The sequence below is a fragment of the Ambystoma mexicanum genome, chromosome 2p, assembly GCF_040938575.1.
Source record: "Ambystoma mexicanum isolate Mex_15411 chromosome 2p, UKY_AmexF1_1, whole genome shotgun sequence".
In the NCBI taxonomy this organism is placed as follows: Eukaryota; Metazoa; Chordata; class Amphibia; order Caudata; family Ambystomatidae; genus Ambystoma; species Ambystoma mexicanum.
The window spans coordinates 674,399,755-674,414,900 of record NC_090923.1 but is presented as its reverse complement, the minus strand read 5'-3'; the positions used below and the strand labels follow the sequence as shown (position 1 = coordinate 674,414,900).

Sequence of the window (15,146 nt, the reverse complement as noted above, 5' to 3'; positions counted from 1 at the left end):
ATGCAAGCATGAGAGCAAACAGAAAGATCTGGCATATGCGCTTGCGAAGAGTAGAATTGCTATGCGGTGGAAGACATGCCACAAACCCTGACTGGAGATATGGTGGAAGGATTTGCAGAAATGAGCGGAGGCAGAAACTATGGTATGGCAAGAAGCCAGTAAAGTGGGGGGGGGGAAACAGACTCTCATGGCCTGGAAACTGCTGATAGCAGAGCTATTTGGGTCGGTGTCGGACTCAGGAGACCTCATGGACAGCAACCCCTCATCACAAGATGCAGAATATGACATTAAAGTGGGCTCATAATGGGGGGAGGGAAAAGGGAAGCAGTGAGCGCGACTGCATAATGGAAATGTTACTGTATCCACTGCAAGTTTGGTTTGTATTTTGTTTAAAAATCTAATAAAAAATAAAAAAACATTAAAAACTATACCAAAATGTTATTCCCGCCTGCTAACTCTATTTATGTAGATCTTTCTGTTATGCTCTCAAATTCATATCCTATTTTGATTGCTCAATTTCAGGAACGCATGTTGGCTTTATTAGTACTCATCAATAGCCCAGAAGATCAGAAATGGCATCCTGGGTGAGCAAAAAAGACATTTCCTAAATGATTGGGCTGCCACCTCCGATCTTATTGCTAACTATTGCTCCTTCGGGGAATATACAAACTGTAGGCATAGCAAGTTACCTCGCTTGCCTTACCTTTCTCTTTTTCCATGTAATATTGTACGGACTCTCTATATGAGATTCCGATTAGACATGTTTCATACCAACCTTCGCACCAAAAACTGGAGACTTAACTTGGATTTAATACCTGATATTATATGTCGTTTTTGTGGTTCTACGGGCGCTCAGGAAACTTTAAAACATCTTTTGTTTTATTGCCCCCATTTTGAACAACAAAGATTACATTCTGTGAAAGATTTTCAACATGCTCCATGCAATCATTTTTGCCACAGGTCGTTTGCTAACTCATATTGAATTAGAATTAAAAGAAGAGAAAGTCTGGAGCAATCGTAAGGCCTGCCTGCCTCCATTTTATATTATTTTAATGTGGTAGTGCCACAACTCATCTGTACTCATGTTTGATTTGATGTTATTTTGATTATCGTAGTTATGGCTTATTCATGTTCTATTTTGTGCTTACCATGATCAAATATTTTCTTTAATGGTAGATTTCTTGTTAGGTTATCACTTTACTTGTATTTAGGTATGTAAACCATTTCTATTTTCTGTTGTATTTTATGATTTTGTATGTGAATTCTGTTTTGCTGCAGGCTTATTGGTCGATTTTATTTAAGGAAAATGTTACTCATTTTTTGTTGTGTTTAGGCATGAACACTGTCTTTTATTATTTTTGTACCTTCTGATTTGATTGTTAACTTTGTTTAAAGTTAGCCATAATATCTTATGGCATAACAATGTAGTTGTTGCCGTATATTCATGAGTGCTTCTAAAATTATTTGTTGATCTAGCCTTTGTCATCGAGTGATATATTCTATTCTGGCTTAATTCTTATTAATTTGTACTTTTTCATATTTATCTTTGTCCTACTTTTCTTTTGGGAAATTCGTACCTTTGTTGTGGTCGTATTTGTTTTAACGGAATTTGTATGTTTAGTATTATTTATATTTGCTTATGCACTAAAAACAAATAAAAAAAACATTCTAAATCCTCTCAATCAACCATCAAGGCCAGCCTAACAATGCCCCTACACTCCTAGCTCAGAGACTCATCATTTGCACGCTTTCCAGACCACAGAGATCCATCCACAGCAATTGTCAGGCCAAGATTCAGATGCGGAAGAGCCAGGGGGATCTAGCTTCCCAGTGGTGTCAGCCAACCTTTGGAACAGGCTTCCCCTATCATTTCGATCTGAACTTTCCTATCCTCTGTTCAGAAAAAGCTCAAGACATACCTGTTCAACTAACACTGTATGTACCCACTGAATGCACCATGTCATTAACCAGCACCTAGATGCCCAAGGGCTGTGCATGCTTCTACAAATATAAAAATAAATAAGAGGGAGAAGCAGACTATACCTGAGCCTTGATGACACCATGAATAAGAGGATATGTAGGGGAGGCTATGTAGGAGAGGCTTTACCAGAGCAGGATACTGGGAAAGAGCATCCACTAAGATAGGAAGAAAACCAGTATAGAACAGAGCCCGAAAGAGTGGGGGAGTAGAGGATGATGATCAACAGTGCCAAAGGCAGCTGATAGATCAAGGAGAGTAAGAATTAAGGAAAGCTTAGAATGCCAAGCCGAAATAGGAGAGGTGAAAAGGCAAAGTAAAGCAGTTTCCGTATAATGATGAGGGCAAAAGCCTGCTTTGGAAGGGGAAAGTAAAAAGTTAGTCACGATGGGAGTCAATTTGGGATCCAACCACAGTGTTAAGTATCTTGGATAGGAAGGGAAAGCTAGAAATCGAAAGATAATTAAAAGGGCAAAAAGGATAACGTGAAGGTTGTTTTCAGAATAGGAATAATAGTTGCCTTCTTAAAGGAAGAAGATAAAATAGTGAAAATGGAGGAGTTGATAAGCGAAGTCAAGAAAGGAAGAAGCAGGGGGTAGATTTTGAGAATAAGAATAGAGGCAATAGGATCTAGAGATGAGGCAGTATGATGGGCACGAGCAAGAAAGCGAGGAAGTGAGGAAACTGGTTGGAAAGTGGGAGTGGTATGTGTAAAGGGGGAGCAAAGTTTAGAGACCTTGTCAGAAAAGGACATAGCAAAGTCAGACGGTGATAAAAGAGAGAGCAGGGAACTTCAACATATTTGTCACTACATGTTGTTTACAGCTTGAGTGGGAATCCTCAGGAATGTCTATTCACCAAAATGCCAGAGGTAGCAGGAGTGTCACCACAGGATGTCGTCACTTAACCTTTGACCCAGATGACATCAGTTCCTCTAAGCTTGGTGGTGTTACTGAAAGTGGCTAGCAGGAGTAAAAAAAAAAAAGTACATAAACATCTGCTACAGTATTTGGTATTTTTAGATAAGAATATTTCAGATACCAACCACATTTTAACAAGGGGTGCTGCCTTCAAATGCTATGGATGGGTGCATGATATAATGGGGTTAGAGCCAATAGTGCAACATAGGCCGAGGCATTATTGGTCCACCATTGTTTTCGCTACTTGAAGAATTAAATGTATCGTTAAGCAATAATTATTACAAAGCATTGAGCAATTTCTTTGTGTGCTGTGACCCGTTTCTTGCAGAAATTGACTCCTCAGACAAGCTTCATTTGATGGAATGGCTGGTGAAGATGTACAACAAAATTAAAATTGTAAAATGAGGAAAGATATACAGAGAATGTGATTGTAAATACTACACAGTGAGCTAACCACACACCCGAGGACATATAAGGAGAATGCGGTCATCCATGATGTGATTCCCAGGGCTGAAATGTATCTTACCTTACTAGGCTCTCTACAAAGGTCAGGGTCTCATATGAGGGATCCCTTGGCAAAAATGACATTGTCAGCTCTGTAAAAAGCCTGGAGAGGCAGAAATGCTGAAGCATTGGCTGATTGGCTGTAGTGCAACAGTAGGGCCGAGGAAAATGTCTTTGGGAACGTTCGTAAGGCGATTAGAGGATTTAAACAGTGAAGTGGGCTAGGCTCCTGTATGAAGACTCCATCTCAATGACCATTGCTTTAGTGAATATTTTGATAGTGTTACACAAAAGGTTTGGGGAAAATGTTTTTCTCGATTGGTCCACCATAATGAAGTAGGGAAGGGAATAATTTGTCGGATAGGTGGAAAATGTAATCTTGGGGGTTAGAAGGGGAATGCCCTGATAGGTATATAGTATGATATATTGTGTTGAATGAACTAATGGCTGTAATGTTTGCTTTAGAATGTTGTGTCTGAAGTAATGTATTGCCATTTGTAATGAACTAAACGTTGTGAAGTATATGATTAAAACTGTTAAGATTTATGATAAACTATAAACACAAAAATAAATAGGCTGAGGCCCTGCCATAGATATGTCACTTCAGTATTGTATGACCAGCTACTTCCATATTCTGCCATGTCGGGTATTGTCATATGAAAAGTTGATCCACTACATTGCCAGTTGCAGTGATAATACAGTATCCAGAAATCCAATAGATGCAAGTCACTTTCAGTGCACAGGAGCATTAATGCGTTAATGATGATTTGTTATTCATATAGCACTTTTGCCAAAGCACTGTACACTGCTCATATTTACATACAATTATCATCCCAACAGAAAGTGATATTCATTTATCAACCCCAGAAGAATGAAGGAGTAAGTTGGCCTTGCCAGCATTTGACCCTGTGGCCTGCATATCACACACAGATCACTGCAGGGAGCGCGCAACCTGCTAAGTTATCTTACTGCTTTGCTATTAAAAATGCAATGCCACCATAAGAAAGCATGTTAAAACTGGCTGTAGAATGTAGGCCAGACACATAATCATAATAATATCATGTTTGCTGTAGCCTTGATGATGCACAGTAAGATATACCTAGACTGGCAGCACCAAAATGCCAATCTAACCACGTAATAACACTCATCATGGTTACTCTATCATAGCTGCCCAGAACATTATACAATACCATAATAAGGACTAGCTGCACCCAAATGCCAGTCTATCCAGGTAATTGCACTTATCCTGATTGCTTTATCATAGATCCCCTGTAAAAATGTCATGCCATATTAAGAAATGAGACTTACTGTACCAAAATTCTAGTCTAAACACTAATGACACATGTCAATGCTTTATCGTGGATGCCCATAACGTGATAGCACACCCCCCAGTTGCCCCACCCTCCTGTCACATCCCCTATCCCTCCACCTCCCACCCCAAAGATATCCCATTGGCCCAGGATTACCTCCACGTCCCTCTTCCTCATCCCAGTAATTTGGTATGAGACAAGATGCTTGATAGGCAAGTACTGGGATGGGGAAGAGTAGGACTAGGGGTAATGAAGATTACAGGTAAGTAATCTGAATCTGTGTATAGAACACAAGCACACGTTCACATTTTACACTGCACCCATCCACCATTCACTCACACACCCAGCCACCTATACATCATGCACTCACATTACATAAATAAATACACACATGCAATCACTCTTTCTTGCATGCATGCATGCATGCGTGCACGCATACATTTATAAAACATACCACTTTCGTACCTTTTTCCAAATCCAATGCTGCCTCTTCAGGCAGGCCTCTCTCCCGTGCTCCACGCTCGCAAGGAACCAGTTCTGGTTCCTGTCATGCACAGAGCTTTGCATGGCCTGTGGGGGGTTGGGGAGAGAGGATTATTTTTGAGGTCAGACTCACTTAAAAGGGTAATGAATGTAAAGTGTGTTCTCGTATGTGAGCCCTCTTTACTTGCAGTTTCTCTCTGCAACTGCGACCCCTGGCAAACCCCAATTAATGTCCCCGGGAAGCTGGTTATCCAACCTGAAGTAAGTCTGCAGAAGAAAAATGTACACTGTCAAATTGGTTCATTTTTGTTAATGAGCTCTGGACTAAAATATGTTTCTTATGGCTACTATGGACAATGTTTTGTCTATAATGGTTTTTGGTCAGTAAAGAGATCCTCGCTGTTTCCTTTAACAATAATATTTCTGCATTCTGTAATTCACTGGAAATTTGTCATTGGAACATGATGTGATTGCTGACCTCATGACACTTGTTTGAGAGCATACTTCTTGATGTGCTCTTAATTTGTTGCTAACTTCACTAATGCACAAACTCCTCAAGCCTATGGCTTATTGCGGTTGGCTTTACTTTCCTATTGCCATAATAAACGGAAGCAATGAAATCCATGTCCTTTACTTCAAGGAGCCTAATCTCGTATTTCACAAGTCTTAATAAAGTTTCATCCTTTATGACCAAAATACTTATCGTCTCTTCTCAATCCAATGATTATCCTTCCAGTCTACTCCTACAGGTTTCGAACCTGATAAGCAATTAACTAATTTGAGGGCGTTGAAATAACGTGTACTACCAGTGAAATCAACCGTTCATCACTACAGGTAATATTTTCGTCAGTAAAGATGGTCTTGTACTGGGCAAGAAAGCAATTAAGATGATTCTGGTTAAATGTATTGTTTTGGTGCGTCTCATCCCTAAGAGTAGCAAAGATTTCCAGTGCGTCAAAGACTTCACGCAATCTCCACCAGAGCCATGGCCACACCAGTAGCTTTTCACAGACCTAGCCCTACCTCAGAAATATGGTAGCCATGTGGGCCACTCTGTCTGCTTTTTACTCCATTGATCCTTCCTCCAGAATCAAAATGCATCTTTAGGCCTACAACCCAACTTCAGCTGGTCGCCAAATGGCATCACCCCCTGACATAGTGTTTATCTACTTAATCTGATTCACAACCAGGTTTGGAAGGAAGGTGAGCAGGACAATAGAGGGAGGAAAAATGGACCTTTTTGTAGCAATTTTGCTTCTTTTTCCTTTCTCTTCCTCTTCATAACACCAAGGTACCCTTCCAACACAACAGACTTATGCAGTGCTCCAGTCTTACTGCTAAAGGGGAATACAAGTACAGAAAAAGGTGTGGCGGGTGAAGCCAGCATTCACTGGTGAAGGATCATAGGGGTTGTAGTCCAAAACATCTGCAGGGCCACATAGTGAGTACCCATGGACTACAGTGATCTGGATTGTGCATATGATATGCGGATTGCCATTCCAAAATCTTTAAAGTGAATGTAATATATGTACAGGTGGTTGCCTGTCAGTGCATTCAATTCCTGACAAGATTGTGAAGCAGTGAAAGCATCAGACAAATAAAGTACATGAATCTAACTTTTTATGTCTTTGACCTCACTCTAATTCTCACCAGCTGTGCCTTTGATCTCCCTCACCTGTGAGGTTGTTTCCTCATTTTTCTGCATTTCACTATCTCTCTTTTATATTGGTCACTGTTGGATACTGCTGGGACGAATCCAAACAAATGCTTGCTGGAAGCATGAGATTCTTCTCCCATCTAAGTTAACTGAGCAGCCAAATCCAGAAGGATAGAGTTAGGGATGATGAGGTAATGGCACATTGCATGAACTGTCTAATCAGTGAGTCATCCAAACACAGGTAGTTGCAAGTACGCATTACACACATGTTGGCTGTCAGTGTCTTCATCTTGGTGAAAACCTTGGGTACAGTGCTCCCTCCAAAAAGTAAGATTTTGTTTTTAATGCTGCCACACATTTTTGGATTTACCTATGAGGTGTCCAAACTTTGATATGGAAATTAAATGTTGACCAAGAAACACTCCTAATTCCTAGCTATACTATACCAAAGGCATTTTGGTCAATGGGAGGGAAAGCCCCGTCTGTTAGGACCTAGGGTAAAGATAAATATATGACAGAGGGTGTCCTAACATGATTTATATGCACGTGTGATTTGTTTTTTTTCTTTAAACCATACATGACACGTAATATCTAATTATTTCCAGTAGCCTTGACAATAAACAGGAACTTGGCATGGATTGTGTCCTCCCACGTATTCCTCATCTTTGATATCTTCATTTCCAGCTTTAGCTGCTTCGGAAAAAAGTGTTCTCTTGTCGGCAGAGGGCGATGTGCAATGAGACGGTTGACTCGATGTCCCTCAAGGTCTTCCATCTTAGCTGACATCATTGTCGAGTATATATACCACGCGCAGCGCCCGTTGGCTTCAGTTCCGTCTTTCAGTGATTGCTTCGCGATCAAATGCACGCTTCAATTTTCTTCTAAAACCTTTCGATATGGTCCTGTCTTCTGCTCTGGTACTCTGAAGACGGGCTTCATGAAGTGTATGCGATACGGCACCAAGATGGTCATCATGGACCTGCATGAAGTTTACCTCTGGTGCCTGGGCATCAAACACATAACTGTCGATCCTATCAGTCAATGACTGGTAAGGCCTTTAAAAGAGCGCAAGGCTAAATTGGCAGTGGGTAGGATTGTCCCCAAATCCTTGTCCACTCCTTCTAAATTGAGATTTGATCCACTAGTCGAGAGATTAGTCTCCTCACGGAAAATGATCGAAAAAAATATCCCATTCGAGGAGCAGACTTTCTTCGGCCTCCAAAAAATCAAAGAAAAGACAGATAACTTTCTTCCTCGTCAGAAAGGGTAGTCTGCCCTACCAAATTTTCTTCTAAAGAGGAGTGGGAACTCTTTAGGAGAAAGTTAAATAAGATCTTCGATGATCAGGCTCTGATACCTTCGAAGCGAAAGAAGATTGGACATGCTACGGTCTCTGACAAGCATGACGCCAAGGCTAAAACCCATGCACCCTCGTGCCTGGGTAAGCCCAAGACTACTCGAGAGTCTTAGAGCACTCGAGGAGCCGGGAAATCGTTGAAGAAATTACAGAGTAGAGGGCAAAGTCCCTTGAAGTATAAATCTAAAAATAGGTCATCGACTCCATCACCGCCATTGGCGCCTTCGTCGATATTCAAACCCTCAATGCTGTCTGTTTAACCTTTTGGGAAAAGGTCAAGAAAAGGTATTTAAACCTTTAACCCCTTAAGTGCCAAGGGCGAGGTATCTCGTCCTTGGGATTACCTCCCTGTTGCCAAGGACGAGATACCTTGTCCTTGACATCTAAGGGGTTAAATAACAGAAAACGTTAGAAGGCATTGAATGTTGAAATACTAAAATCACCAAAAAAGGCTTTGGCACTGGGGGAAAAAACCCATGGCAGTTAGGTTAACCTAAAAGGATTTTTTCATCTCACTGACTGCTATGTATGAGGGATATGAAACTACTGATGAGACACCTCCAGGTGGTCTTCAATTGGATCCCATTAATGTCCAGAAAGATACTGCTACACCTGAATGTTTTATTTCAGATGAAACTAGAGTCCAACCTCATCATGACTCATTACAAACCGCCAGTGGAGTTGACACCTCATCCGAAGTAGATTTTGGAAAACCAGATCCTGCTGAATATGCAGAAGCATCTTTCAGATAACTAATGTCCAGGGTAGTAGATTTCCTGTGATGGAGTAGACCATCTCCTGTATTTGAACAGGACAATCTCAGACATACTGGACAAGGGGCCACAGAAGGACCCCATCTTACCCTTCCATGTGGCATTGCAGAAGAGAGTTGCAACAAACTGGGAAGCTCCAGAATCCAATCCTGCAATAAATAGAAATTTAGACCATCAAGTAGCAATCATAGCTACCTTTCAAGTCATCCAACCCTGCAAGTTTAGTAGTTCAGGCTGCTACTGCTACCTCCAAGCAAACGGCGTATCCAACCAAACCGCCTGATAGGGATTACAGAAGCATTGATTCTTGGTCCAAGAAAGTATTTTCTGCTAGCAGCATGGCTTTAAAGTCTGCTGATTCCACTTGTGCCCTAGTACACCCTGTGGGACTGCGTAGCGATGGCGGCTGATCACATCCCTGAAGGTGAGGAAAGAAACTGCTTCTTGAACTTGATAAGGGATGGCAGAGAGGTTGCATGCGAGGCACTGCAATCAGGTCTGGATACTGCTGACCATGTCAGCAGGGCCATGGCAGCAAGCACTGTCAAATGCACATTTGCGTGCTTGAAGTCTGCTTTTGCACCAGATGTACGATCCAGACTGATCAACATGCCCTTTGACAGCTCTCATCTATTTTTAAATAAAGCTGATGAGAGCCTTGAAAAACTGCAGTTCTCAAATGCGGCGGCTAAATCTTTAAGTGCTACGATTAGGCAGCCACATCCTTCAGTGGATCTTGGCGGGGTAGGTCTTTTCACTACTATTCCTCAGTTGGAAGAGCGAGAGGACAGGCTAGTCAAGAGGACACAGAAAATTCCCTCGTGGTGGACGAGGGAGAGCTGCTAAACCCGCCCAAGCAGCGGCTGCTTTACACCTCTAAACCACTCAGAGCTCTTGTCTCCAAACACTCCTGTGGGAGGCAGACTATCACAGAATTTGAAAGAATGGCAGGCTATTACTTCAGATGCATGGGCACTGGCAACAGTAGCCCAAGGTTACTGCCTCCCCTTTATACAGAGACCGCAGGATCATCCACCGGGAAAACATTTGCTAAATGTTCCATATCCATTCCTGTTCCAGAAAGTTTTAACCATGCTACAGAAAGGTGATATAGAACCAGTACCTGTGAGGGAGAGAAACAGAATATGGTATTCTCCCTATTTCCTAATCCCCAAGGAGGACTGAGACCTGTCTTGTACTTTGGATACTTGAACAAGTTCCTGACAAAGGACAAGTTAAATATGGACACACTTTCTCAGATCATTCAGGCCCTCTCGCACCAGGATTGGATCGTGTCCTTGGACCTTCAGGATGCTTACTTTCATGTGCCAATCCATCACAAGCACAGGCAGTACCTGAGGTTCACGGTTGGCGGTTCTCCTTATCAGTTTCGAATTCTGCCATTTGCATTAACCTTCACCCCGAGGGCTTTCACCAAGCTGATGGCGGTGGTGGCAGTGAGTCTCAGGATAACGTCTACCTCTACCTGGATGAGTGGCTGATCAGGAGAACAGGCCCTGAACAAACCATGGAACAATGTTGGCATAACCTGCCACTCTCCCCACATACCCAATTACAACAAGTCCAACATGATACCATCTCAGAGACTCCAGTTTATTGGAGCAGTCCTGGAAGCATCCCTGGGAAAAGCCTCGCCACCAGAGGTGAGGGCTTGGAACATTCTGCAGATGGTCTCCAAATTTCAGAGTGCCCATGGTCTTGCAGCCTTCGACTTTCTGAGGTTGCTTGGCCGAAGACAACCTTCAGGTTCCAAGCAGGGCCGCACAGGATCTCTTGTGGTGTGCCTGCGAGGACAACATTCTGAAGGGAGAAACATTTTGGCAACCATGGCCGGAGATGACGGTAGTAACGGACGCCTCATTAACAGGTTGGGGAGGCCTTAGGATCAATTTGACAATCAGCGATCGTTGGTCTCTATCAGAGTCCAAGCTACATATCAACCTTTTGGAGCTGAGGGCAATCAGACTAGCGCTGAAGGCTTTTCTGCCTTCTGTACAGTGAAAGAATGTCCTGATAATGACGGACAACACAGTGGTCATGTACTACCGCAACAAGAAAGGAGGCGTAGGGTCACTACCACTGTGCAGAGAAGCAATGCAGCTCTGGTTCTGGCCAATTCAGGATGGAATCTCCCTATCGGCATTTCATCTAGCCGGAGAGGAGAACACAGCAGCGGGCGCTCTGAGCAGGCAGAGCACAGTCTCCCACAGTGGGAACTAGCTCAGGAAGTCCGTCAAGAGATCTTCACCCTTTGGGGAACACCTCAACTGGATCTGGTTGTTTCGCAACCACTGTCAACCGGAAGTGTGAACTGTTTTGCTCCAGCGAATTTCCTCCAAAAGGCGCTCTAGGGGACATGTTCGTAGTGGACTGGGAGTTTCCACTCCTGTATGCGTTTCCTCCAGTCCCCATCATTCCTCACGTTATCAGGAGGTTGAGAAGGTTTGCGGAAATCCACGATCCTAATTGCCCTGGATTGGGCAAGGAGGATGTGGTATCCGGACCTTCTGGACATGTCCATCTCCCTTCCAATATGTCTTACACAAAAAGAGGACATTCTGTCACGAGAGGAGGGTGGGGTTCTCCATCCAGAGGTCAATACACTCAGCCTTCACTTATGGTTTCTGAGAGGCTGAGGTACAAGGATTGGGACCTCCTGGATGACTTAATGGAGATTTTGCTTTCAGCCAGAAGGCCAGAAACAAAATCCTTATACTGCTGTTGTTACAAGTTCTGCAGCTGGTGTAGGGAAAAGGATGTAGATCCTTTTCAATACGATGCACCTACAGTGTTATCTTTTCTACTACATTTGGCAAATCTGGGGCTCCAGATTGGAACAATCAAAGGATATTTAGCTGCGCTTTCTATATTCAAGAGCACCTCGGAAGAGGCATCCTATTTCAAAATTCCATTAATAATTCAATTCCTTAAAGGACTCGCAGATGTGTTTCCTCCTACACCATACCATGTACGAACTTGGGACCTTAACTTAGTTTTAAAGATTTTAACATGCGCTCCTTTCGAGCCACTTCACTCCTGTCCCCTAAGACTGCTAACTTACAAAAAAAAGTCTTAGTGGCAATAACATCAGCCTGCCGGGTGAGTGAGTTTCAAGCATTATCCTGTAAATTTCCTTTTACAAGGATGAAGTTGTAATTTTTAAGGTAAAACCATCATTTTTACCCAAAATTGTAGCTGACTTCCATCTGAAACAGAAAATTGTGCTTCTGGCTTTCTACCCTCCACCTCATCCCGTCAAGGAAGAGGAAAAATTTCATAGACTCAATCCGAGGGGAGCCCTAAGCTTCTATATATCTAGGATGGCAAAGTTAAGACAACATGATGAACTTTCCATTGGCTGTACAGGGCACAAGCTTGGTATGCCAGTCACTAAACAGATTCTATCCAGATGTATTATACTATTTCAGAGTGCTGCAAGTTAGCTTGGAAAGATTCTCTGCAGGGGTTGAGGGCTCATTTCACTGGGGGCATGGCAACGTCCTCTGCCCTTCAAAGGGGAGTCTCAATAAAGGACATCTGTGAGGAAGCTACATGGTCCACCTTCCACACGTTCACAAAACATTACTGTTCAGACACTTCTAACAATGAAGCAAGATTTGGAAAGGCAGTACTATGCCCCATTCTGGACAAACAAGAACTCTCAATTCTTACTCCCTCCTCCAAAACAATTTAATACCACTTAGGGAGGCTATCAGAGATGAGGAATAAGTGGGAGGACACCATCCATTTGAAGAACAAGTTACTTAACCCTGGTAACCTTCTTACGACTGGATGATCCTCCATGTATTCCTCATCGCCCTCCGAACCTACCCCACTGTCGCTGAATTTAAAAGCTTTGGACCTTGCGCTCTTGTAAAGTCTGATAATTTGAAGACATGTATCAAGGCCATTAATTCTGCATATGGTGGCAAACAAACGTGACGATGTCAGCCGAGATGGAAGCCCGTGAGGGACATAGAGTTCACAGTCTAGTCGCAGTGCCCTCTGCCGACAAGAGAATTTTTTTCACTAAAGCTGAAAATGAAGATATCAAAGATGAGGAATACGCGGGAGGAACATTGAGTCGAAGGAACGTTACCAGGTGTAAGTAACGTGTTCTATTTTATCAAGAGTGAGTGTATATAGCACCCACAGATCATTTTTATTTGTTTATTCTTTTATTTATCCATAATTTACCTTATGGTATTTTATCGTCCTATTTTTTCATTTTTTCAAATTTGTATATGAGCCCATTGTATTACCGGCAAACAAATTGTATAAACACATAATGTCCAAACACAAACCAACTAGTACGGTGTATACATTAATTACCTCTGTGGGAACAGCATACTCAAGGGGACCATATAAAACACACAAACACTTTCAAAAGTATTAATAAGTAGCATACTCAATATATACACAACACGACCATATAAAAAAACACAAAGCAATTACAAAGTATTGTGCAAAAAACGCTCAGTTCAAATAGGGCCTCAAGTCTGGATGTGTCTTTCATAGGTGACCTGGACTTCTAGGGGAAGATAACTCCAAGATCGATGGACGGTATGTTGACGATCATTTTGTCGTAGCTTCCCAAAGGAGGACGATGACTTCTGGGGGCTCTATAATATTTAAGCTTACTGACGTCACTAAATATTACCTGTTAATAGACAGGTGGGGAGTGGTTATAATGGTCCTGTCTTCTCTAGACGTTTTGGCGAAATAGAGGCCTTATTTGAACTGTTTGTTGCACAATACTTCTGTAATTGTTTGGTGTGTTTACATGGTCCTATTGTGTGTGTGTGTGTGTGTGTGTGTGTGTATATTGAGTATGCTACTTACTAATACTTTTGAAAGTGTTTGTGTTTTATATGGTCCCCCTGTGTACATAGTATGTTGTTCCCACACAGGTAATTTATGTATGCACTGCACTAGTTTACATTTTGCGTTTGGACATTGTGTGTATACACTGTGTTGTCCCGTAGTACAATGGGCTCATATACAAATTTGAAAAATGAAAAATAATACCCTCAAAATAAGGTAAATTATGGTTAAATAAAATATTAAATAAATAAATAATGATCTGTGGGTGTGATATACGCTCACTCTTGATAATAAATTGCTGGTTTTGTTGTCAAGACTAGTGGAAATAATTAGACATTAAGTGGCATGTGTGGTTTGAAAAAGAATGTACACAGAAGTGCATATGAATCATCATGTTAGGACACCCTCTGTTATACAACTATACAAAAGGCGTACATCACATTTCTTGGAGATACACCTCTTCTGTGGGAGAAGTCCCCTGGTCCTCCCCACACAGAGTAAAATATCCCTTTAGTTTGGAGAAGCGGAAATGGGACCTAGGAGTAATTTCACACTGTCGCCTATACACAAGAACCATGTTTTAATCTTTACTGTGCACCTTTATCAAGAATGCATGTTTAGTTGCACATACTATAGCAAATACGCTATTGCAGATTGTTTTGAGGATTACTATTGATCACTACTTTCATAGTGCTTGATTCTGCTTGTCCGATTGTGTCTTTTGTTACTTTGGCTCCAGTTATTCTGCTGTCTATGGATATTTTGTTCCCAATAGTCTTGTGTTTTTTTAAGTGCCTGTAATTGATGAGGAGCACAGTGTCTAGATCTAGTACGTTTTCAAGGTAATGCCCGCAACCCATGTTCTCCTTTCTGCTTAGGGTGAAAGGTGATCTGCAGTGATGTCTTTTGTATCTTAAGTGTGTAATGCAATCCTCCGATTCTGTTATGGTACATATTTCTCTGCATTTTCCTTTAACAGAAATTGCAATTATATAAACACAACACAAATGGTTTGTTTAACTCAGACATCTTTGAATTGTAATTATTTATAGTTTTTATATGCCGATAATGCTGGCGGATGACCACTTGAGTGCATCTGCTTTATCCCATGCAGGTGGTAGATTAGAGGTAACGGTAATAAAGCCAGGAGAAAATCAACTGTAATATTATGTTTAAGCAATAAAAACTGGGACAGGGTTGAGTAAGTTTTAAAGTACTTTTTCAGGCAACCTTTCTGTCTTTGTAAAATTCATATTCCTCCTTCAAAGACATCTGGTAGACTGTGTAACTGTACAGAAAGGAAAAGCATGCGTTTCTCA

The 15,146-nt window shown here is 41.8% G+C and overlaps 1 protein-coding gene across 5 annotated transcripts in view; it reads left to right on the top strand.

Moving 5' to 3' along the window:
* SAMD4B (sterile alpha motif domain containing 4B) overlaps positions 1 to 15,146 on the top strand; it is a 1,200,154-nt gene that overhangs the window by 1,180,809 nt on the left and 4,199 nt on the right. The window lies entirely within an intron of this gene.